This window comes from Phyllobates terribilis, unplaced genomic scaffold (assembly GCF_046119375.1).
Source record: "Phyllobates terribilis strain yellow unplaced genomic scaffold, ASM4611937v1 Scaffold_2151__1_contigs__length_160872, whole genome shotgun sequence".
Lineage (NCBI taxonomy): Eukaryota > Metazoa > Chordata > Amphibia > Anura > Dendrobatidae > Phyllobates > Phyllobates terribilis.
Genome location: NW_027364909.1, coordinates 91852 through 118764, shown reverse-complemented (window position 1 = coordinate 118764; position 26913 = coordinate 91852). Strand labels below are relative to the sequence as shown.

Sequence of the window (26913 nt, the reverse complement as noted above, 5' to 3'; positions counted from 1 at the left end):
ACACTGTTGGGGATTTATTCAAAATTGAAGGCATACTGAACCAGCATGGCTACCACAGCATCTTGCAGCGGCATGCTATTCCATCCGGTTTGCGTTTAGTTGGACCATCATTTATTTTTCAACAGGACAATGACCCCAAACACACCTCCAGGCTGTGTAAGGGCTATTTGACCAAGAAGGAGAGTGATGGGGTGCTACGCCAGATGACCTGGCCTCCACAGTCACCAGACCTGAACCCAATCGAGATGGTTTGGGGTGAGCTGGACCGCAGAGTGAAGGCAAAAGGGCCAACAAGTGCTAAGCATCTCTGGGAACTCCTTCAAGATTGTTGGAAGACCATTTCCGGTGACTACCTCTTGAAGCTCATCAAGAGAATGCCAAGAGTGTGCAAAGCAGTCATCAAAGCAAAAGGTGACTACTTTGAAGAACCTAGAATATAAGACATATTTTCAGTTGTTTCACACTTTTTTGTTAAGTATATAATTCCACATCTGTTAATTCATAGTTTTTATGCCTTCAGTGTGAATGTACAATTTTCATAGTCATGAAAATACAGAAAAATCTTTAAGTGAGAAGGTGTGTCCAAACTTTTGGTCTGTACTGTATATACAGTGTATATATATATATATATATATATATATATATATATATATATATATATATATATATATATATATATATATACACACACACACATACAGCGCTTAGCATAAGTGAGTACACCCCTGTATTATCAGTACATCCTATATAATGCTGGACTCGTCTTTCTTTCCAAAGCCGGGATGGGCGGAGACTGCTCAGTGTGGCGCCGGAGTCAGCACGTGCGCATACCGCACTACGGCGCCATTTTATTGAAGACACTGTGCTTGCGAATTCGCAGATACAGTGTCTTCAACAAAATGGAGCTGGATATCGCAGGATGCGCACGTGTCTACTCCTGCACCATTTTATTGAAGAATTCTACTACAACATCAGTATAGCAGTGCTCACAAGCCGGCCATCACCATTATCCTTATAGTCAGCTTGTGCGCACTGCTATGTTGACGTTGGAGTACATTACTTCAATAAAATAGGCGCTGTTTTATTGAAGACACTGTGTATGCAAATTTGCAGACCCAGTTTCTTTAAAAAAATGGTGCAGGATAGCGCTGTATGTGCACATGCTGACTCCAGCGCCATTAAAGGGGTTGTCCAGTACTTTATATTAGCCCCCCCCAATGTATCCCCCCGGGTCCCCTAAGGATTTGTGTAATTACCTTATGTTGCAGATACTGCCTGTGAGCAGCACGATCACTGGCCGCTCACAGGCATGACGTGAACCCCGACTACAGCCGGCTCTGACATCCGCTGATGTCACGACAAGTGCTGGCAGCAGCCAGGGGTCTCTGTCTTCTGCGTTCCGCGGTGGATGCCAGGCTGTGAGCGGGGTTACCCTCTACCCGCGTCACACCCAGCATCTACTGTGTGCTCTGCCTCTCCCCATTCATTGGGAAAGCGCGCGGTGGATGCTGGGTGTGACACGGGGTAGCCCCGCCCACAACCCAGCAGCCACCGCGGGGACCGCATCACTGATGTCACTCCTCACTTGTTGTGATGTCAGCGCGGGGTCACGTGATGCCTGTGAGCGGCCAAGGATAGCACCGCTCACAGGTAGAAACAGCAACCTAAGGTATTTACAAAAATCCTTAGGGGCCCCGGGGGGGATCCATTGTGGGGTAATAAAAAGTACTGGACAACTTCTTTAATAAAATTAAAAATGTACCAGTAAAAATGCTTGCCACGTGGGCGTAGAACGTGTTTAATAGCTAGTGCAATATATAGTGAGGCATTCACACTATAAGCTATACAGTTTATACATAGCTCTATACTGTCATATAGTAGATGCCTCGTTGTGTGAAACTGTGCCTGTGTATATAATATATAGTGGGTAGTTCACACTTTATATTGTATACATAGTAATACGCTATACTATCATATAGTATATACCTTGTATATAGTATAGAGCTCCGTAGATCACTACTAGCTTCACGATCACCCAATTAAGATTATTAGCTGCCACCACCAATCAGTTCCGGTCGATTGGATGCCTTATAGGTAGCGTGTGGCTTTGGGGGAGGAACGATTACAGAGCAAAAGAAACAGAACTATTACATTTTATATTTAATCCAAAGGGAGACAGTGTTTCTGAAAAAATATACAAAAGATTTTACAAAGGGAGACAAAACAATACAGCATATACAGTTACAGAAATAAAAGGGATTAACAGAAAAGCTTACTATACCGATCGCAGAGACGATTCAGTTTAGATGAAGGAAAGCGCTTCGATTTGACTGTTAAGGAACGTGGCCCTTGCTTACACGAAAATATGTATCTTCCAGCATGAGCGAAGATCAATATTCGGCTTGATCTTTTATGCCTGATTGGGCCCTGCCCACACACTCCCCTGTGATGATGTCACGTGGGCTGGTCTGCGCCCTTCATGTTTTTTTTTAAATCTCTTAATTTCTGTGATATCTCCTCGCTCGATGATCGCAGAAGTTAGCAAGTGAATCCATATTTTTTATTGTGATTTTACTTTTCCTTAGAGATCAAACATGACATGGCTGCTTTCAGTTATCTTTGCCCTGTTGCGTTACAGCTCAACGGCAGGGCTCGCAGATATGGAAAAATATGCATACTGTTCCCCACATAGCCCCGCTGCTAAAAATATAGGTCCCATCACAATCAGAATTATAGAAATTCCCCTATTCCACACTTACTTTCGGTACCTAAAAGTCTGGAGATTAAACGCATTTGCAACTGGAAATGACCCGGCTATTCTCAGGAGTGTGATAGATTCCCTTTGAAGCCTAAGGAGATGTTTCCTATCTCTCTCAGGTGTCATACTGGTTACTTTTACACAACTCATTCAGTCTCTAGTCCAGGGGTCCTCAAACTTTTTAAACACGGGGCCAGTTCACTGTCCCTCAGACTATTGGAGGGCTGGAATATAGTTTTTTTTAAAAAAAAACTATGAACAAATTCCTATGCACACTGCACATATTTTATTTTGATGTAAAAAAACAATACAGGAACAAATACAATATTTAAAATGAAGAACAAGTAAAGTTAGATAAACCGGTATTTCAATAGGCAAGTAAATGTCCCCAATAGACACCATAGGCCCCAATAGGCAGGTAAATATCCCCAATAGACAGCATAGGTCCCCAATAGGCAGGTAAATATCCCCAATAGGCAGCATAGGTCCCCAATAGGCAGGTAAATGTCCCCAATAGGCAGGTAAATGTCCCCAATAGGCAGCATAGGTCCTCAATGGGGAGGTAAAAGTCCCCAATAGGCAGCATAGGTCCTCAATGGGCAGGTAAATGACCCCAATAGGCAGCATAGGTCCTCAATAGGCAGGCTATTTCCCCCTTATAATGCCCCATGCAGGCTGTTCCCCCCTTATAATGCCCCATGCAGGATGTCACCCCCCATATAATGCCCCATGCATGATGTCCCTTTCTCCCACCATATAATGCCCCATGCAAGATATCACTCCCCTGTATTTATAATGTCCCATGCAGGATGTCACCCCCCATATAATGCCCCATGCAGGATGTCACTCCCCTGTCGTTATAATGCCCCATTCCGGGTGTCACCCCCATATAATGCCCCATGCAGGATGTCCCTTTCTCCCACCATATAATGCCCCATGCAAGATATCACTCCCCTGTCTTTATAATGCCCCATGCAGGATGTCACCCCCCCATATAATGCCCCATGCAGGATGTCACTCCCCTGTCGTTATAATGCCCCATGCAGGATGTCACCCCCCCATATAATGCGCCACGCAGGATATCACTCCCCTGTCGTTATAATGCCCCTTTCAGGATGTCACCCCCCATATAATACCCCATGCAGCATGTCACTCCCCCATATAATACCCCATGCAGGATGTCACCCCCCCATATAATGCCCCATGCAGCATGTCACCCCCCCATATAATGCCCCATGCAGGATATCACTCCCTTGTTGTTATAATGCCCCATTCAGGATGTCACCCCCCCATATAATGCCCCATGCAGGATGTCACTCCCCTGTTGTTATAATGCCCCATTCAGGATATCATCCCCCCATATAATGCCTCATGCAGGATGTCACTCCCCTGTCGTTATAATGCCCCATGCAGGATGTCACTCCCCTGTTGTTATAATGCCCCATTCAGGATATCATCCCCCCATATAATGCCCCATGCAGGATGTCACTCCCCTGTCGTTATAATGCCCCATGCAGGATGTCACCCCCCCCCATATAATGCCCCATGCAGGATGTCACTCCCCTGTCGTTATAATGCCCCATTCAGGATGTCACCCCCCCATATAATGCGCCACGCAGGATATCACTCCCCTGTCGTTATAATGCCCCTTTCAGGATGTCACCCCCCCATATAATACCCCATGCAACATGTCACTCCCCCATATAATGCCCCATGCAGCATGTCACCCCCCCATATAATGCCCCATGCAGGATATCACTCCCCTGTCGTTATAATGCCCCATTCAGGATGTCACCCCCCCCCATATAATGCCTCATGCAGCATGTCACCCCTCCCCCATATAATGCCCCATGCAGGATGTCACCCCTAATATTATGTCCCATGCCTCCATACATTAAAAAAAAAATGCAATACTCACCTCCCTCCTCCTCACCTGCTGCAGCTGCTCAATTCCGGACTCCAGCGTTGCCGGCCTCATCCTGCTCTGCGCTGCCTGTGATGGCTCAGGGGAGGGCACGGTGTAAAGACGTCACCGCACCCTCTGACCTGACACGTCACAGGGAGCGTGCTCCAGGAAGACAGTGGATCTGCGGAGGCACGAGAGGTAAGTATCCGGCTGCCGGGGCCATGAGCAAGCGGGGGGAAGGGCGGGCGCTGGCACCGCTCTCCTCTGCCCCCAGCTCGGCGGGCCGGATAAAAATCCTCCGCGGGCCGTAGTTTGAGGACCCCTGCTCTAGTCCATATGTTTCAAGGTGTCTATTCATCGCATGTGTCTTTTACTAAGGGCTCCATTTCTTATGGTAATTAGCCTGAATAATTAAGTTTGGCACTTCTTGTGTGCACTGCCACTTTACATTGAAGCAGCTTTTTAGATTGTCAGCTTTACTCCTTACTGTGGTATAGGGTTTGTGGGGATGAGGGGCTTGGAGAGAGAGATATTTTTTATATTTCCTGACAAATAGTATACAGTATGGAGCTATGTATACAATATGTAGTATATAGTGTGAACTCCCCACTATATATTATATGCACAGGCACAGCTTTACACAATGAGGTATATACTATGTGATAGTATGTGGTATAGCACTTTGTATACAAGATATAGTGTGAATGCCCCACTAAATATGATGTACACATGCAAAGCTTCACTCTGAGCTATATACTATACAATAATATATAGTATAGAGTATGTATACATTAGTATATAGTGTGAACTCCCCACTGCATATTATATACACAGGTACAGTTTTACACTACGAGGTGTCTACTAGATGATGGTATATAGCAATGTTTCCCAAACTCCAGTCCTCATGGCCCCCACAGGTCATGTTTTCAGGATCTTCTTAGTATTGCACAGGTGATGGAATTACTATCAAGGCATCATGAATTCTCTAACCTGTGCAATACTAAGGAGATCCTGAAAACATGACCTGTGGGGGCCATGAGGACTGGAGTTTGGGAAACACTGGTATATAGTATAGTGCTATGTATACATTATATGGTATGTAGTGTGAACTCCCCACAATAGTGATGGTCCGAGTCAAAATCAGGTCACTTTAACTTGTCTCAAGCATTAGAACTGGTATTTTTAGGGGTTAAATTACTTTGGTTCACTGATCTCACACCACTGTTACACATATAGGGATGCCCTTCATCAAACATAAATTCTCTAGCCCAGCTTAAACGGGTTCTGTGCATCAGGACTGACATCAAAGTCGGCAATTAGCCTATTTTTACAGATTTGCATAAGTTACTTTTTTTAATTGGTTAAAGGGGTACTCCGGGGAGATAAAAAAAAAAAAGTTGTACTGTTCCTGCACTCATACACTATAAAGATGATATGCCCAGCGCGCTATAATAATCTTTATAACTCCTGCTCCCTGCTAGTAGCCCTGTGAATGAGACATTATCAAGGGGCTGCTATTAGAAGCTGTGAGCAGGCGATGCCCTCGACATGTCCCCTCACCTGGGACTGCAGACAGGGAGACATTATGGGGCTGGTGTGACAGGCGCTGCTTTTCACTGCACTGCTCACCCCTCTGTCTGGGATATTACAGCAGTGTGCAGCTCCTCGCTGTTATTACCCAGTCTAATAGTTGTTTCCCTGCCGACAACGGGAGTTGCCTCGCCTCCTCTCCTCAGGCTACCTGTTCCCTACATGCGGGAGCAGCACTTAGTGTATGATGTAATGACCCAGGCGGGAGGGGGTAGCAGTGAAAGAGCAGATCCTGTCACGGAATTAAAAGGGTTAAAAAGATTATGTATCTGCACTGGGCATCTCCTCTTTATAATTTGAGTGCAGGAACAGTCCAAAATAAATGTCTATCTCCCTGGGGTACCCCTTTTAAATAACTGTGGGCCAGTGATCTCACATCACTGTTATACAATAGTGATGCCCTGCATGAGATTCAGGTCACTCCAGCATGGCCCAAATGGGTTCTGGGCATGTGAACTGGCATCAAAGTGGGCAAATGGTTGTATGACTTAGTACTACTGGTTTTACTGCACCACCACACAGAAGAGGAAGACCCACATCACAGTTTCCTTCCGGATGGCCAAAGTGGTTATTAATCAGAAAAGCTGGCATCAAGGTGGGCAAATTTCAACTTTGTCGTGGGTTGAATAAGTTACTGATTTAGTTTTTTTTAGAGTTTAAGGGGTTGTCCGGCCTTAGGCTACTGTATGTACCTGCAGACTTGTGAATCCTCACATCGCAAATATTGCTCACTGTAAGATTTCTCCGATGGCGGCACAAGGAGTTGGCGGTCATGTGTAATTTGCATACTTCAGCCATATCCTGACTATATGAGCGTGACCTCCCTCAATGCAAGTGTATTAAGTGAGGCTGGATACAATCTAGTCAGAAAGTGGCTGGAAGTATGCAATTTGCATACTTGTGGTCACATGACTGCCCACTAATGGCGCTGGCACCGGAGGATCCTCACAGTGAGCAGTGTGTGCATTGTGAGGATTCACAAGTCTGCAATCACATGCAGTGACTTCAGACTTGTAACCTAAGGCCGGACAACCCCTCTAACTCTAAAAATAAACCAGTAACTTCTTCAAATCAGTACAAAGTTACAATTTTTGTCCACTTTGATGCCAGCTTTTCAGATCAGTAACCACTTTGACCATCCTGAAGGAAATTGATTATAATATGGGTGTTCCTCTTCTGTGTGCTGGTGATGTAAGACCAATATTCATTCAACCATTTAGCAACACCAGATACTTATTCAAATCTGTGAAAACTGGCTAATTGCCTACTTTGATGCCATTTTTGATACCCAGAACCCATTTGGACTAGGCTGGAATTACCTGAATTTGATGCAGGGCATCACTTTTTCTGTAATTATGGTGTGAGATCAGTGGCTCAGGGTTATATAACCCTTCAAAAACACAAGTTATTCGGCTGTGTGCCCACGATGCGTTTTTGGTGCGTTTTTTGTTGCGTATTTGCAGCGCATAAACGCTCCAGAAACGCATTGCATACCTTTTCCCATGACTTCCTATGACATTCTGCAAGTTCTGTGCACATGGTCAGGATTTTTTCTGCGCAGAAAATTTTCTAATAACTCAATTTGGTGACAGTTCTATTGCCCAGAACCTGTTTGGGCCAGGTTGGAGGAACGTGTTTGATGCGTAGTATCACTCTCTGTGTAAATCCTAAATACTTGACATTTTTTTTTCTTCAGCAGACAAAGCTTAAACGGCACAGAAGAGGGTAAGTCTGATTTCATTCTCTTATGTCCATTACTAGGACAATATCTTTATAAATACTGTGTTTTCCTGGATATAAAACCTACACCTAAAATAAGCCTTTGCATGATTTTACAGAGTTTTTGGCATATGCTTGAAATATAATCCCCAAAAATAAGCCCTAGTTACAGTTAAGGCCAGCATTAAAGTGGGTGGAGAGCAAACTGGGCAATTGACCAAGACCCCAACTCTCGTCGGTTGTGTGCCCACGATGCGTTTTTTAAGTGTTTCCGCAGCGGCAAAAACGCTGCAGAAATGCTTAAAAAACGCATGGTAGAAGGCCTGCCATGTTCCCCAATGATAATCCGCACGTGCTGTGCACATGCTGCAGAAATTTCCGCTGTGGATTATCATTGCGGAAAAAAACGCAGCACTACCAATTATTTTGCGGAAGTGCTACGTTTTCGCCGCCATTGACTTGCATTAGAACGAATGGATTACGCATCACTGTATATGTAGATGCACCTTCCATGCGTTCTAATGTGCGGCTGGTACCCAGGTCTAGAGAAGAGGAGACTCTCCTCCGGACCCGGGTACCATAGAAACTGTGAAAAAAAGAATAAAATAAAAAATAAATATGATACTTACCTTCTGGCGGCCCGCGGCGCGCTCCTCCTTGCTTGGTGGCAGTTCGCGATGGAATGAAGGACCTGCGCTGACGTCACAGTCATGTGACGGGTCACGCGACGCTGACGTCGGCAAGTCCTTCAGTTTACCACTGCCAGCAGTCGGGACGGTGAAGCAAGCCAGCATGGGCCATCGGAGGGTAAGTATATATTTATTTGTTTATTTTTTGACATTCTCTCGGGTCACACTATATGCCGGTTGCACGGATTTATATAGTGTGACCAAGTTGACAAGCACTTTCCAAGTGATGCTAAAATCGCTTGGAAAGCGCTTGACAACCCGCATGCGGAAATGCCAGTGAAGAACACTTCACTTCCGCATGTCCCTGGCAGGAAAAACGCATGCACAATCCGCATGTACAATCCGCATGTACAATCTGCATGTACAATCCGCATGTACAATCCGCATGTACAATCCACATGTACATTCCGCATGTACAATCCGCATGTACAATCCGCATGTACAATCCGCATGTACAATCCGCATGTACAATCTGCATGTACAATCCGCATGTACAATCCGCATGTACATTCCGCATGTACATTCCACATGTACAATCCGCATGTACAATCCGCATGTACAATCCGCATGTACAATCCGCATGTGCAATCCGCATGTACAATCCGCATGTACATTCCGCATGTACAATCCGCATGTACAATCCGCATGTACAATCCGCATGTACATTCCACATGTACAATCCGCATGTACAATCCGCATGTACAATCCGCATGTACAATCCGCATGTGCAATCCGCATGTACAATCCGCATGTACATTCCGCATGTACAATCCGCATGTACAATCCGCATGTACAATCCGCATGTACATTCCACATGTACAATCCGCATGTACAATCCGCATGTACAATCCGCATGTACAATCCGCATGTACAATCCGCATGTACATTCCGCATGTACAATCCGCATGTACAATCCACATGTACAATCCACATGTACATTCCGCATGTACAATCCGCATGTACAATCCGCATGTACAATCCGCATGTACAATCCGCATGTACAATCCGCATGTACAATCCGCATGTACATTCCGCATGTACATTCCACATGTACAATCCGCATGTACATTCCACATGTACAATCCGCATGTACAATCCGCATGTACAAGCCGCATGTACAATCCGCATGTACAATCCACATGTACAATCCGCATGTGTTTTTTTCTGCCAGGGAGATGCAGAAACGCTCGGGAAAAATCCTGAGCATTTCTGCATCGTGGGCACATAGCCTTAGAGGTCACCAGCGTTTTTATTCCGAGGTTAAGACTTCCTAAGGACGTTTGGTGACATCAAGGTCATTTGACCATGATCTCACCAAATTTTATTTAACCCCTTCACCCCCCAAGCTTGTTTTCATCTTTCTGCCTGCCCAATTTTTACAATTCTGACCACTTTATGAGGTAATTACTCTGGAACGCTTCAACGGATCCCACTGATTCTGAGATTGTTTTTTCATGACGTATTGTACTACACGTTAGTGGTAAAATTTGTTCAATATGACTTGCGTTTATTTGTGAAAAAAATGGAAATTTGGTGAAAATGTCGCAATTTTCAAACCTTTAATTTTTATACCCTTAACCCCTTTACAACCTTGGACGTATGAGTATGAATCCTGAACAATTTACCTCCCTCACTATTATGCCAAAACCAGAATGAGATTTTTTTTTTCACTGTACTTAATTTACATGCATAAAAGAGACAAAGCATGAACAAGAGATAATTCTGCAAAAAAAAAATCCAAAAACGCACCAAAACAACATAAATAATGCAGCAAAACCTCTGTTTTTGACCCAGCTGATTTCCTTCCAGAGATCAGTTTTGCTGCAGATTTTTGACATAAAAAAACAACATGTGTGAACAGGGCCTAAAAATTACACGCCTCAAAGTCCTCAAAACCACATTCAAGAAGTTTATTCCTTCGCAGGAATTAATGCATCACAAGAATTAATGTGGAAGGAAAAAAATTAACATTTTATTTTTTTTCTAAAATTTGTAACTTTAGCCCCAAATTTTTTATTTTCACAAATGGACTCCAAAATATTTTGTGCTATTTCTCCTGAGTGCGCCAATAACACATATGTGGGGGAAAGCTACTGTTTTGTCGCACAGCGGCTCGGAAGGGAAGGAGCACTGTTTGACTTTTTGAATGCAAAAAATGGATGGAATCGACTGCGGACGCCATGTCACTTTTGGAGACCCCCTGATGTGATTTAAAAATGGAAACCTCCATAAACTAGACCATTCAAGGCGTGGGCGAACACTGACATCTTGGGGACCCTGTGCAAGAAATGTGCCTAGAACCCCTCCTTTTATGGCATTTTATATATGTAATAAAAGAGGGCACTGTGACTAACAGAAATAACAAGAATACACTTGTTATACAGTACAGACCAAAAGTTTGGACACACCTCATTTATAGATTTTTCTGTATTTTCATGACTATGAAAATTGTACATTCACACTGAAGGCATCAAAACTATGAATTAACACATGTGGAATTATATACTTAGCAAAAAAGTGTGAAACACCTGAAAATATGTCTTATATTCTAGGTTCTTCAAAGTAGCCACCTTTTGCTTTGATGACTGCTTTACACACTCTTGGCATTCTCTTGATGAGCTTCAAGAGGTAGTCACCGGAAATGGTCTTTCAACAATCTTGAAGGAGTTCCCAGAGATACTTAGCACTTGTTGGCCCTTTTACCTTCACTCTGCGGTCCAGCTCACCCCAAACCATCTTGATTGGGATTAGGTCTGGTGACTGTGGAGGCCAGGTCATCTGGCGTAGCACCCCATCACTCTCCTTCTTGGTCAAATAGCCCTTACACAGCCTGGAGGTGTGTTTGGGGTCATTGTCCTGTTGAAAAATAAATGATGGTCCAGCTAAACGTAAATCGGATGGAATAACATGCCGCTGCAAGATGCTGTGGTAGCCATGCTGGTTCAGTATGCCTTCAATTTTGAATAAATCCCCAACAGTGTCACCAGCAAAGCACCCCCACACCATCACACCTTCTCCTCCATGCTTCACGGTGGGAACCAGGCATGTAGAGTCCATCCGTTCACCTTTTCTGCGTCGCACAAAGACACGGTGGTTGGAACCAAAGATTTCAAATTTGGACTCATCAGACCAAAGCACAGATTTCCACTGGTCTAATGTCCATTCCTTGTGTTCTTTAGCCCAAACAAGTCTCTTCTGCTCGTTGCCTGTCCTTAGCAGTGGTTTCCTAGCAGCTATTTTACCATGAAGGCCTGCTGCAAAAAGTCTCCTCTTAACAGTTGTTGTAGAGATGTTGCTGCTAGAACTCTGTGTGGCATTGACCTGGTCTCTAATCTGAGCTGCTGTTAACCTGCGATTTTTGAGGCTGGTGACTCGGATAAACTTCTCCTCAGAAGCAGAGGTGACTCTTGGTCTTCCTTTCCTGTGGTGGTCCTCATGTGAGCCATTTTCTTTGTAGCGCTTGATGGTTTTTGCAACTGCACTTGGGGACACTTTCAAAGTTTGCCCAATTTTTCGGACTGACTGACCTTCATTTCTTAAAGTAATGATGGCCACTCCTTTTTCTTTACTTAGCTGCTTTTTTCTTGCCATAATACAAATTCTAACAGTCCATTCAGTAGGACTATCAGCTGTATATCCACCTGACTTCTGCACAACACAACTGATGGTCCCAACCCCATTTATAAGGCAAGAAATCCCACTTATTAAACCTGACAGGGCACACCTGTGAAGTGAAAACCATTTTGGGCGACTACCTCTTGAAGCTCATCAAGAGAATGCCAAGAGTGTGCAAAGCAGCCATCAAAGCAAAAGGTTACTTTGAAGAACCTAGAATATAAGACATATTTTCAGTTGTTTCACACTATTTTGTTAGTATATAATTCCACGTGTGTTAATTCATAGTTTTGATGCCTTCAGTGTGAATATACAATTTTCAAAGTCATGAAAATGCGGAAAAATCTTTAAATGAGAAGGTGTGTCCAAACTTTTGGTCTGTACTGTATATATATATTCAGTCAGTCTGAAAAATTGGGAAAACTTTGAAAGTGTCCTCAAGTACAGTTGAGGCCTCTCCTCACTCCATTCATTGTTCTCTCCCCACCCCCATCATTGACCTCTCTGCACCCCCCCATTATAATCTCCCCCACTCTCCTCATTGTCCTCTCCCCACTCCATTCATTGTCCTCTACCACAGGCGCGCACTACATGCTGACGTCATCAAGCCGTGCGCGCCTGTATGAGAGAGAAAGCACTGGGCAGGAAGCAGAGGATGGATTCGTGCAGCTCCGCAGCCATTATCTTATCTCCTGTTGGCAACGGAGATGCATCAATCGCTCCCTGCCCGCTGCTCATAATGAGGGCAATTGCCCTCATTATTAGCCACCCTGCAAGGGCCCCCCTGCACCTCCGAGCCCACGTGCAGCTGCACCGACGGTATGTCCGCCCCTGTTTCATGGAATGTATATAGATGTGTGTTGAACACGTTGAACTTCCAGATGCTTCACAGAAGTTTATAATGTAGAGCCGTGAAAATAAAAAGTCACATTTTTCCCACAAAAATGTTCATTAAGCCCCAAATGTAGATTTGATGAAAGCCGGCCGGTGGGTGCAGCTCTCTGGCTCCCCCTTACCTCTCAGGTGAGTCAAGGTACTGCACCTAGAGTAAGTGGTGCCAGGAAGCTGCTACCAGGGGGGGAAAGCACGGTGGTGTGTTGTCCCTTACACGTCACCAATCCGTGACGCCACGATACAGGCACAACTCTCTGGCGCCCCCTTGCCTCTCAGGTCAGTCAAGGTACTGCACCTAGAGTGAGTGGTCGCCGGAGAGGCCGTCCTGTAGCCCTCTGGGTATTTGAGGCCCTCTTCAGTGAGGGCGGTATATATATTCCCCTGGCTGCGCCAGTAATATATATCCACACCTCTGACCGTCACTGCCAGCCTTCCTCAAATCCCCCAGATGGTATGCTGCCACCAGTTCTCGTTTGATACAAGCCCGGTCCGTTAATAGACTTGTATCGGGTCAGGAACCAACCCAGTAGCGTTTCAGCCAAGCGTTTCCGGACCAATGGATTCGTATATGCAGAGTAAAGGATACAGCCCACGATTAATTTATGATTTAATCGATTATAAGAATACACTAGATTACAAGGCTATACCATTAACTATACAATGGTATTTTGGCCAGAATAAGAAATATAGCAATTAGAAGTACAAAACACAGGAATAACAACGATAAATCAGTTACCGTTCTTGTGGTGCAAGGGAGGATTGCGATCCCACAGGTTCAAGCTTAGTTGCAGTCGTCCAGGCCTCAGTAGCACATGGCAAAGGTGCTCCTCCCACTCAGATACCTGGACCCGACGGTAGGAGTTATTCACATCATCTCCTGGGTCAAACTGAGGGGGTTTCTGACTGTCGGCTATACTAAAGTCCTGTCACGCCCACTCTTGGTGATGTCAGTTTACTAAAACCCGCCCCCCAACCAATGCTCATTTTAGGTTCATTTTAGAAAAGTACCCATAACTTTCCCTGGGGTGACCTCATCGTATCACCAGAGGTCTCATCGTGATCCTCCTCTTGTGGGGAAGCCATTGACTCTAAACATGCCTCCCCTGAGACCTTGTATATGGTTCTTCTAAATATCCAGCTTTCCAGGCCACTCAGGGATTTATGAGTCCCATGATTGTGTCCGCGGGCACCTTCCTCACATGATACATTTTATTTGGGTTCCCTAACTTGTATCGTGTGGTTAGAAATTGATAGTGTATCTTGTAGCTTTTGGGTGGCCATTTTCCACAAAGAAAGCACATGGTTCCTGGACAATGGAAAGGTTTGCAGGCATGCACAAATGGTTTGCTTTTGGTTTCCAGTGACATCAAGGTGTTAATTACCCCCCTGGGGCCTAGCTGACTCTGTCCTGCTTGGACACAGAAAAAATGGCCCATCTATTTACCATATCAAAAACGTTTCTGGAGACTGATCTCCAGAGGTGGGGGCGAATTGCTCTGTTTACCAGGGGCTGCAGAAATCTGACATGGTAGAAGCTGTGTGACAATAGGGAATATCTTCAGGTATGACGTATCATACCTAAGATGGCGGCTAACTTTCATGACACAGTAGAATTTTCACAAGGGTAAGAAAATGCACAATACAATTTGCTGTGCAGTTTCTTCTGAGTACGCCAATACCCCATATGTGGAGGAAAAGTACTGTTGCTGCGAATATCAGGTCTCGGAACAGACGTGCCATTTGAGTTTTTGAATGCAATATTGGCTGGCATCATTAGCGGATGCCATGTGGTGTTTGGGGAGTTCCTGGTGTGTCTGAATAGTGGAAAGCCATCCCCCACAAGTGAACCCATTTGGGAAACTAAACCCCTGAAGGAATGTATCTAGATGTGTGTCGAGCACCTAGAATTCCCCAATACTTCGCAGAAGTTTATAACATAACTTATGAAAAAAAAAAAATCAAATTTTTCCCAACAAAATTTTTAGCCCCAAATTTTGCATTTTCACAAGGGTAACAGGAGGAAGTGCACTTTACAATTTGTTATGCAGTTTTTCCTGAGTACACCGATGACCAATATGTGATGGAAAACTACTGTTTGGGCGCATGGCAGGGTTCGGAAGGGAAATAACTATTTGACTTCTTGAATGCAAAATTTGCTGGGATCACTAGCGGACGCCATATCGCATTTGGAGAGTCCCTGATGTGCTTAAACAATAGAAACTAGACCCCTCAAGGAATGTATCCAGATGTGTGGTGAGCAACTTGAACCCCCGGGTTCTTCATAGAAGTTTATAAAGTTGAGCTGTGAAAATAAAAAAAATCAAATTTTTACAAAAAAAATGTTCTTTTAACCCCAATTTTTTTTTTTTTCACAAGGGCAACAGGAGAAATTGCACCATACAGTTTGATGTGCAATTTCTCCTAAGTTTGCCGATACCCCATATGTTGTGGAAATCTACTGTTCGGGTGCAAGGCTCAAATGGGAAGGAACGCCATTCAACTTTTTGAATGCAAAATTGTCTGGAATCGGTAGCGCATACTATGTTTTTTTCTTCATTATTTTGTGATTCTTTAACCCTTTCCTGACTAGCAGTATATGTACGGCGCCACGGGATCGGCTTTCCCGCAAACCGCCTACATATACTTCCTCGCATCGGGCGGGCTCACAGAGACCGCCACCGCGATCAAGTGCGAGTGTTAGCTCTATATGAGGACTGACACCCTGTAGCAGTGCCCATGATCAGTGCTAGCACTGATCGCGGGCTTTTAACCCCTATGATGCTACTATCAATAGTGACAGCGACATCGAGGAGTTTCGCAGAGGGAGGGAGCTCCCTCTCTGCGCCCATCGGCGTTGTGCCGATGGTCTCCATGGTGACCCTGGGCCGAAAGATGGCCGCGGGGTCACCCAGGGGCGATGACCTGTAAGCTCCTGAATTTTATTTAAGAAAAATGTCCCGAAAAGCTAATTTATGAATCATAATAGGACCAGTTAAAACATAAATTTTTATTGACGAGGGTTTTTAAAATGTCAAAAATATGACCACGAACACACAGACACCATAAAGTGTTAGGGTGCATGCACACGGTCAGTGTTTGCTGCGGATTGGACGCAGCACACTTGGTCTGCTTCCAATCTGCAGCGGCCAGATGTTACAGCATAGTGGGTGGGATTTATATAAATCCCATGCCCACTATCCGTCTATCTGCTCCTGCGGCTCACCCGCGGAGAAGGACATGCGACACGTCTTCACAGACCGCAGCATGTCAATTTCTCTTGCTGAAATGCTAGTCTCCGCAAGAGAAATTGACATGCTGCTGTCTGTGAAGACTATACATTACACTAGTAGAATTTCTCTTCCATACTGCAAAAGAAATTCTACTAGTGTAATGTATAGGCTGCGGTGACGCCGCATGTGTTCAATAAACACATGCGGATTTACCGGTGTGCAGCGCTTTGGACGCAGCATCAGTATGCTGCTTTCAAAGCGCTGCCATTCCTGACAGTGTGCACATACCCTTACCCAAAAGAAACTTTTCAAATACCTCAAATTTCTGTATATTGACTATCTAAATGACCCTAATTTAACACCTATCAATTTCCCTGCCTAACAGCGGAGGTTGGCACCCTATCGGGAAAGCGTTACGGCGCCCCCGCTCCACGGCGGCTAGCCCTCAGATGCCCTGGATGACCCGAGTCAAATGTCTATATCCAACAGGAGAATGGAAAAAATCTTCAGGCACCACTGTGTGATATTTATATAGCTGAACACCAGCAGTGATAAAGGACAATAATAGTGGTGCAAAGGCTAAAGGATGGCATCTATGCAACAAGTAGAAAAATGAATAGCAGTACTCACCTTAGTCCTTTGGCTAAAGAGTCCTTTATTTCGATGCAGCGGTCTATCGGAGGTGCAGCGCAGACAGCGGGGAGACGAGAGGACGACGGCCGTTTTGCGTCTTACAAGCGCTTCTACACATAGGAGGAGTTTAGTATACATAATTAAAAGTTAATTGATTAACATAAAAACATTCATTAAAAAAAACATACAGATGCTATACAATATTTTAGAAAGAGACTGCCATATCTAGGTTTTCATTTAGCCCTAGTAGGGCCCTGGGCTTCTGCTTTTAATATCCATTTCCCTTCTCTTGCTAACAGGAACTGATTGTGATTTCCCCCTTGTATGGGGTATTTTAACTGTTCAATGCCTGGAAATTGCAGTACACGAGGGTTTGCATTGTGACACTCCCGAATGTGTTGAATCAATCTAGGTGAGCCTTTACCAGAGGAAATGGAATCATAGTGTTCTCTAAATCTGACAAATGGTTTTTCCAATATAATAGAATTTACATGGACAGTATAATATTATAATATAATATTTATTCCTTCTATATGAAAATAATGGTTTGTTCAAAGCTATATCACAGAGATCCGGATCACTTTCAAGTAAATGCCAATTGTTCCTTACTGCATTCTGTATTAGATCTGTGTTGGCACTTTGTTTAAAATTAAAAATACATTTTCTCTTTTGGTTAGAATCTACTTTTGCATTTTTATGTTGTTGTTTGATTAATTCATGTTGTTTTTTCTTGTGTGCTCTATCTTGTGCTTCTCTCGGTAGTGTAATTGGGTATCTATCCTCTCCTAGAGAACCTGTTAGTTCCTCTGCCTGTTTCAAAAAACCTTGATCAGTATTGTTAATTTTTCTTATGCTCAAGTATTGACTATATGGTACAGTTCTTTTAGTATGAGAAAGATGTGCACTGTCATAATGAAGTAGCATATTGGTAGCTGTTACTTTTTTTCATATAAAAGGAATAAAAATTTGGGAGATTTATTGATACATAATAGATTTAGACGCACTACCGAAAAAAAGACATAGTTAGAAGAAAATTCGTTGACTGGAAATTACAGGTGTGGTAATTGTTCTTTTTGCCAGGCACACATTACAGGGAAAAATCTAAAAATAGGAGCTATATGGCACGAAGTAAAATAATTTCTCATGCAGGACCAAACATGTGGTATATACACTGCTCAAAAAAATAAAGGGAACACTCAACACATGATCTGAATGAATGAAATCTTCTCATTGAATACTTTGTTCTGTACAAAGCTGAATGTGCTGACAACAAAATCACACATAAATCACCAATGGAAATCAAATTTATTAACCAATGGAGGCCTGGATTTGGAGTCACCCCCAAAATTAAAGTGGAAAAACACACTACAGGCTGATCCAACTTTGATGTAATGTCCTTAAAACAAGTCAAAATGAGGCTCAGTATTGTGTGTGGCCTGCACGTGCCTATATGACCTCCCTACAACACCTGGACATGCTCCTGATGAGGTTGCGGATGGTCTCCTGTGGGATCTCCTCCCAGACCTGGACTAAAGCATCCACCAACTCCTGGACAGTCTGTGGTGCAAAGTCACATTCGTGGATGGAGCGAGACATGATGTCCCAGATGTGCTCAATCAGATTCAAGTCTGGGGAACGGACGGGTCAGTCCATAGCTTAAATGCCTTCATCTTGCAGGAACTGCTGACACACTCCAGCCACATGAGGTCTGGCATTGTCCTGCATTAGGAGGAACCCAGGGCCAACTGCACCAACATATGGTCTCACAAGGGGTCTGAGGATCTCATCTCATTACCTAATGGCAGTCAGGCTACCTCTGGCGAGCACATGGAGGGCTGTGCTGCCCTCCAAAGAAATACCACCCCACACCATTACTGACCCACTGCCAAATCGGTCATGCTGAAGGATGTTGCAGGCAGCAGATCGCTCTCCACGGCTTCTCCAGACTCTGTCACATGTGCTCAATGTGAACCTGCTTACATCTGTGAAGAGCATAGGGTGCCAGTGGTGACTTTGCCAATCCTGGTGTTCTGTGGCAAATGCCAAGTGTCCTGCACGGTGTTGGGCTGTGAGCACAACCCTCATCTGTGGACTTCGGGCCCTCATACCATCCTCATGGAGTCGGTTTCTAACCGTTTGTGCAGACACATGCACATTTGTGACCTGCTGGAGGTCATTTTGCAGGGCTCTGGCAGTTCTCCTCCAGTTCCTCCTTGACCAAAGGCGGAGGTAGCGGTCCTGCTGCTGGGTTGTTGCCCTCCTAAGGCCCTCTCCACGTCTCCTGGTGTACTGGCCTGTCTCCTGGTAGCACCTCCAGACTCTGGACACTACGCTGACAGACACAGCAAACCTTCTTGCCACAGCTCGCATTGATATGTCATCCTGGATGAGCTGCACTACCTGAGCAACTTCTGTGGGTTGTAGAGTCCGTCTCATGCTACCACGAGTGTGAAAGCACAACTAACATTCAAAAGTGACCAAAACATCAGCCAGAAAGCATTGGTACTGAGATGTGGTCTGTGGTCCCCACCTGCAGAACCACTCCTTTATTGAGGGTGTCTTGATAATTGCCAATAATTTCCATCTATTGTCTATTCCATTTGCACAACAGCATGTGAAATTGATTGTTAATCAGTGTTGCTTCCTAAGTGGACAGTTTGATTTCACAGAAGCTTGATTTACTTGGAGTTACATTCTGTTGTTTAAGTGTTCCCTCTATTTTTTTGAGCAGTGTATATTATACTGTCCATGTAAATTCTATTATATCGGAAAAACCATCCGCCCTTTATTTGTCAGATTTAGAGAACACTATGATTCCATTTCCTCTGGTAAAGGCTCACCTAGATTGATTCAACACATTCGGGAATGTCACAATGCAAACCCTCGTGTACTGCAATTTCCAGGCATTGAACAGTTAAAATACCCCATACAAGGGGGAAATCACAATCATTTCCTGTTAGCAAGAGAAGGGAAATGGATATTAAAAGAAGAAGCCCAGGGCCCGCTAGGGCTAAATGAAAACCTAGATATGGCAGTCTTTTTATAGAATATTGTATAGCATTTGTATGTTTTTTTAATGAATGTTTTTATGTTAATTAGCTTTTAATTATGTATACTAAACTCCTCCTATAAAGGAAGAATCTTTTGCACTTCCTTTATAGTTTGGACCCGTAGAAGCGTTTGTAAGTCGCGAAACGGCCGTCGTCCTCTCGTCTCCCCGCTGTCTCCGCTGCACCTCCGATAGACCGCTGCATATGATTGTCCAGAATGCTATGACAAAAAGGACTTTTTAGCCAAAGGACTAAGGTGAGTGCTGCTATTCATTTTTCTATTTGTTGCATAAATGTCTATATCTCCTAACAGGAAGCTCTGTTTCTATACATAGATCACTCCTAGTGTGCTAAGGGTAAGTCATAATGCAACAAATGATAATCAATCAAATTATATGAAATTAAAGTAGTGTCATTATCACACACCTCTGTTTGAAATCACTATCTTACTGATAATAATGGAAAGAGAAGTGATTCAAAGTTCATAGTGCTATAACAATCAGGTCCATAGCAGATCAATATTTAGTTGATCAGACCTATACATTTTAAAAGATTATACCATAGTTTAAGTGCACTGTGCATGAGACAAAATTGACCATATAAATGTGATTTAACCAATTGCACCAGCAGCCCATATGGATCACACTTATATCGATTTATGAATACATATAAGGAGACTTTAATAATATCTTCCTTAGCAATGTGAGCAATTATACTTCAAGGATAATAAACCATGATAGAAACAAAGTACTTATCAATGTGTGATAAAGATCCTCTACATCGCCTCTACACGTTTCGCCCTGTTAGCTCTTCAGGAGGCCTGATGGCAGGTAAATGTGGTGGATATTTGCATGTCTGTCTGATTCAACACATGTCCTTTTATACATAAATAGGAGAACTATTGAGTATAATGGCATAAGAAGCTTTATTTCATAAATAATTCATTTAAAATTAGTACATCACATCAAAAATATGAAATATTATAAAGACAGAGACATGCAGACAAATAGTCCCAATTTTTATTGCTGACCTCTACGAAGGGTCCATCCAAGGGGTCATAAAGCATACTAGTGCAGGGATAGAGAGAGAAGCAAGTGATCAAACGGCTTACATGCAATTATACTAAGTTCATGGAGCCCACTCTACCACAAGAGCTAAATTGCACCTCACTCACCGAGTAAAGGAGAGCCCAAGTCTGAGAGGAACGGCACAGGGACTGGTCAATGGCAAAAGAGAGCCTCGACGCGCATTTCGCCGGTGATTATCCTTGGCTTTCTCAAGAGACGTGTGTGGTTGCGCTTTCAGGACCTTTAAATATGCCCCCAAGAGATCATGTGTATTGTCACGTGACTCTCCAATATGGCCGCCGAACATCAGATGAAAGGCTGCGCATGTGCTGCTGCTACCACCGCCTCCATGTGCGCGTCCCAGCCGTCATGACTTCGGCACGTGACTGGAAGTGCGGGTAAGCGCTATTCCCGGCGACGCGCTGAAGGCTTATTGACAGCTGAGCGCGGCCATAGGGCGGGAGAGACCGGGCGCATGAGCACAACATCTGCTCACAGACAGGCATAGGGGGGAAATATGTATGTAATGGACAAATCTACTCCCAAGAATCAATGTGGTAGCAAATTAAAGTGCCATCCGATCATAATAATATTCATGCATTGAACCTAATATCACAAAGTATGAGGGATTATAGCACTCAATGATAATCATAAGGATGCTAGCAAACATCAAAATGCAAAGGGGAAACATACATTATACAAAATATATGTGCATATATTCTTCGCCATCTATCCAATCTATTACAGATATCAGGATGAGAGGGGTCCACAGACAAAGTTCGTCTCTACAAATGGTATAGAGTAGACGGTTTCTAAAGCGCAATCACTATATAAAAGAAGTGAGTACAAATAATAAGAACAAATGAAAACATAGAACCATGGTCCCTAAATTAGGGACCATGGTTCTATGTTTTTATTCTTAATTTTTTAAAATTTTATTTGTTCTTATTCTTTGTACTCACTTCTTTTATATAGTGATTGCACTTTAGGAACCGTCTACTCTATACCATCTGTAGAGACGTATTCTGTCTGTGGACCCCTTCCATCCTGACATCTGCAATATATTGGATAGATGGTGAAGAATTTGTGCATATATATTTTCGTATAATTGATGGCGCCTTAAGAACCGTCTATCCCAAACCATTTGTAGAGACGAACTTTGTCTGTGGACCCCTCTCATCCTGATATCTGTAATAGATTGGATAGATGGCGAAGAATATATGCACATATATTTTTGTATAATGTATGTTTCCCCTTTGTATTTTGATGTTTGCTAGCATCCTTATGATTATCATTGAGTGCTATAATCCCTCATACTTTATGTGATATTAGGTTCAATGCATGAATATTATTATTTCCCCCTATGCCTGTCTGTGCACAGATGTTGTGCGCATGCGCCCGGTCTCCCCCGCCCTATGGCTGCGCTCAGCTGTCAATAAGCCTTCGGCGCGTCGCCGGGAATATCGCTTACCCGCACTTCCGGTCACGTGCTGACGTCATGACGGCTGGGACGCGCACATGGAGGCGGTGGTAGCCGCAGCACATACGCCGCCTTTCATCTGATGTTCGGCAGCCATATTGGAGAGTCACGTGACTATACACGTGATCTCTTGGGGGCGTATTTAAAGGTCCTGAAAGCGCAACCACACATGCCTCTTGTGAAAGCCAAGGTTAATCACTGGCGAAACGTGCGTCGAGGCTCTCTTTTGCCATTGACCAGTCCCTGTGCCGTTCCTCTCAGACTTGGGCTCTCCTTTACTCGGTGAGTGAGGTGCAATTTAGCTCTTGTGGTAGAGTGGGCTCCATGAACTTAGTATAATTGCATGTAAGCCGTTTGATCACTTGCTTCTCTCTCTATCCCTGCACTAGTATGCTTTATGACCCCTTGGATGGACCCTTCGTAGAGGTCAGCAATAAAAATTGGGACTATTTGTCTGTATGTCTCTGTCTTTATAATATTTCATATTTTTGATGTGATGTACTAATTTTAAATGAATTATTTATGAAATAAAGCTTCTTATGCCATTATACTCAATAGTTCTCCTATTTATATATATACGGTTTTGAGTAGGCACTTGTGTGTGAAGATGGGGGTTGGCCCTCCTCTTTAGACCCCCTACCCACACTATCTATTATGTGGGCCGCAGTTTGTTTACATGTCCTTTTATATAGAGCTCCCTCTCAAACAGTCTCCTCCCCAATCATTTTGATAACTTCCTGTGTAACCGCCCCTTTGATCCTCTCTAGATATAACCCCCATTACTCAATAATCGCCGCTCAGTGTGCCCTGATATAAACCACATATGAAGCAGTCAGGCTAAGATCATTTAAAGCTCAGAAAGCGCAACCCATCCACCACCATACATTATCACGGAGTACGCGCCTATCAGCCACCGCAGGAAGTGACGCTTCCCACTGATGCGATGCGTTCCGACTCAGGATGCTCACCTTAATGCTATGGAACACACAGTACTGCACATGACCGGAAACTTTACACCGGAAATAACGTGTGCAGATGAAGCAGTGCGATCCAGCCTCAGACATTCTCCTTGCTACTGTGGAGCGCACGGTACTGTGCATGACCAGAAACTCCGCTGGATAACAGCAACAACCAATTTAGGTGTGCCCAACCCTCTGATTCGCTCCAAACGGGAGCGCAACCACTGACCACCAATATACATAGCCAAAGATAAAACTGTGGATACCATATTTATCACAACTAATCTATTGGTTGATAAACGGGGAAATTGAGAGACAGATAAAATTGCAATTACTCTCTAAACCTCACCTTCAGTACTTATACATATGATAGAGTATTTTATAATCACATATATTTACAGAGCGGCAAGGCAAAAAATTATACTAAAAATAAGGGGATGATGAAGACTGATGATACAATAACTTTTTTTAGGGAGGGGTAGAGGACAAGACAAGAAGAGGGGAGAGCAAGGAGGAGCTCCATTGACCATATAGGACAATCAAATGTGTATGTGTGTATATCTGTAAATATATATACACTACAGACCAAAAGTTTGGACACACCTTCTCATTTACATATTTTTCTGTATTTTCATAACTAAGAAAATTGTACATTCACACTGAAGGCATCAAAACTATGAATTAACACATGTGGAATTATATACTTACCAAAAAAGATTGAAACACCTGAAAATATGTCTTATATTCTAGGTTCTTCAAAGTAGCCACCTTTTGCTTTGATGGCTGCTTTGCACACTCTTGACGAGCTTCAAGAGGTAGTCAACGGAAATGGTTTTCACTTCACAGGTGTGCCCTGTCAGGTTTAATAAGTGGGATTTCTTGCCTTATAAATGGGGTTGGGACCATCGTTGTGTTGTGCAGAAGTCAGGTGAATACACAGCTGATAGTCCTACTGAATAGACTGCTAGAATTTGTATTATGGCAAGAAAAAAGCAGCTAAGTAAAGAAAAACGAGTGGCCATCATTACTTTAAGAAATGAAGGTCAGTCAGTGCGAAAAATTGGGAAAACTTTGAAAGTGTCCCCAAGTACAGTTGCAAAAACCATCTAGCGCTACAAAGAAACTGGCTCATATGAGGACCGCCCCAGAAAAGGAAGACCGAGAGTCACCTCTGCTTCTGAGGAGAAGTTTATCCGAGTCATCAGCCTCAGAAATCGCAGGTTAACAGCAGCTCAGATTAGAGACCAGGTCAATGCCACACAGAGTTCTAGCAGCAGACACATCTCTTCAACAACTGTTAAGAGGAGACTTTGTGCAGCAGGCCTTCATGGTAAAATAGCTGCTAGGAAACCACTGCTAAAGACAGGCAACAAGCAGAAGAGACTTGTTTGGGCTAAAGAACACAAGGAATGGACATTAGACCAGTAGAAATCTGTGCTTTGGTTTGATGAGTCCAAATTTGAGATCTTTGTGCGACGCAGAAAAGGTGAACAGATAGGGTATGTGCACACGATGCAGAAATGAAGCAGAAAATTTCTGCATCATTTCTGCATCTCCCTGGCAGAAAAAACGCATGCAGATTGTGCATGCGTTTTTCCTGCGGAATACATGCGGATTCACATGCGTTTCCGCATGTGGATTGACAAGCGCTTTCCAGGCGATTTTAGCATCACCTGGAAAGTGCTTGACAACTAGGTCACACTATATAAATCCATGCAAACAGTATGGATTTATATAGTGTGACCCGAGAGAGTGGTAAAAATAAAAAATAAATGTATACTTTACCCTCCGATGGCCCGCGCTGTCCAGCTCACTCCGTTCTCCCTTCCGGCAACACTGAATTTAAAGACCTGCCGACGTCAGCGTCACGTGACCTGTCACATGACTCTGACGTCAGCGCAGGTCCTTCAACTCACTGCAAAGTGCCGGGAACCAAGCAGGAGCGGTACGCGGGCCGACAGTAGGTAAGTATACATTTATTTTTTATTTTATTCTTTTTTTTACAGATTTTTTAATGGTACCTGGGTGTGGATGAGACTCTCCTCTCATCTACACCCGGGTACCATCCGCACATTAGAACGCGTGGATTACGCATCTACATATACAGTGATGTGTAATCCATGCGGTCTAATGCAAGTCAGTGGCGACGAAAACGCCGCATTTCCGCAAAATTAATGGACATGCTGCGGAGTTTTGAGCGCAGCATAAACGCTGCGGAAAAATCCGCAGCATGGGCACAGCATATGCGGATTTCCATTGGGGAACATTGCTGCCCTTCTACCATGCTTTTTTAATGCGTTTCCGCAGCTTTTCCGCAGCTGCGGAAACGCATAAAAAACGTATCGTGTGCACACAGCCATAGACTCTACATGCCTAGTTCCCACCGTGAAGCATGGAGGAGGAGGTGTGATGGTGTGGGGGTGCTTTGCTGGTGACACTGTTGGGGATTTATTCAAAATTGAAGGCATACTGAACCAGCATGGCTACCACAGGATCTTGCAGCGGCATGCTATTCCATCCGGTTTGCGTTTAGCTGGACCATCATTTATTTTTCAACAGAACAATGACCCCAAACACACCTCCAGGCTGTGTAAGGGCTATTTGACCAAGAAGGAGAGTGATGGGGTGCTACGCCAGATGACCTGGCCTCCACAGTCACCAGACCTGAACCCAATCAAGATTTGTTTGGGGTGAGCTGGACCGCAGAGTGAAGGCAAAAGGGCCAACAAGTGCTAAGCATCTCTGGGAACTCCTTCAAGATTGTTGGAAGACCATTTCCGGTGACTACCTCTTGAAGCTCATCAAGGGAATGCCAAGAGTGTGCGAAGCAGTCATCAAAGCAAAAGGTGACTACTTTGAAGAACCTAGAATATAAGACATATTTTCAGTTGTTTCACACTTTTTTGTTAAGTATATAATTCCACATGTGTTAATTCATAGTTTTGATGCCTTCAGTGTGAATGTACAATTTTCATAGTCATGAAAATACAGAAAAATCTATAAATGAGAAGGTGTGTCCAAACTTTTGGTCTGTACTGTATATATATGTGTAAATGTGTAAAAAGAACTGACCAGCACATCCTAAATGTGAACAGGTGCAAGCTGCAGAAACTGAATAAGATATATGAAAAGAAAGCACAGCAGCACTCCATTATGGCCAAAATACATAAAGACAATAAAAACGTTTGATATAAACTGTGATATTACTCAATGGACTTTACTTACAATAAACGGAGGTTCTTAGCGCATAAATTGGCCAATTCATGTGTGCCCATCAACCGCTGCAAGGTGACCTCCCGTCTGATGGGTACTTCTCTGCCTAC

The 26913-nt window shown here is 43.8% G+C and overlaps 1 long non-coding RNA gene across 1 annotated transcript in view; it reads left to right on the top strand.

Moving 5' to 3' along the window:
• The window catches only part of LOC141245818 (uncharacterized), a 55433-nt gene that overhangs the window by 12907 nt on the left and 15613 nt on the right, over positions 1 to 26913 (top strand). Inside the window, exon 2 of the long non-coding RNA XR_012309475.1 lies at positions 7951 to 7979. This is a non-coding gene — a long non-coding RNA (uncharacterized lncRNA). The remainder of the gene's footprint in view (positions 1 to 7950; positions 7980 to 26913) is intronic.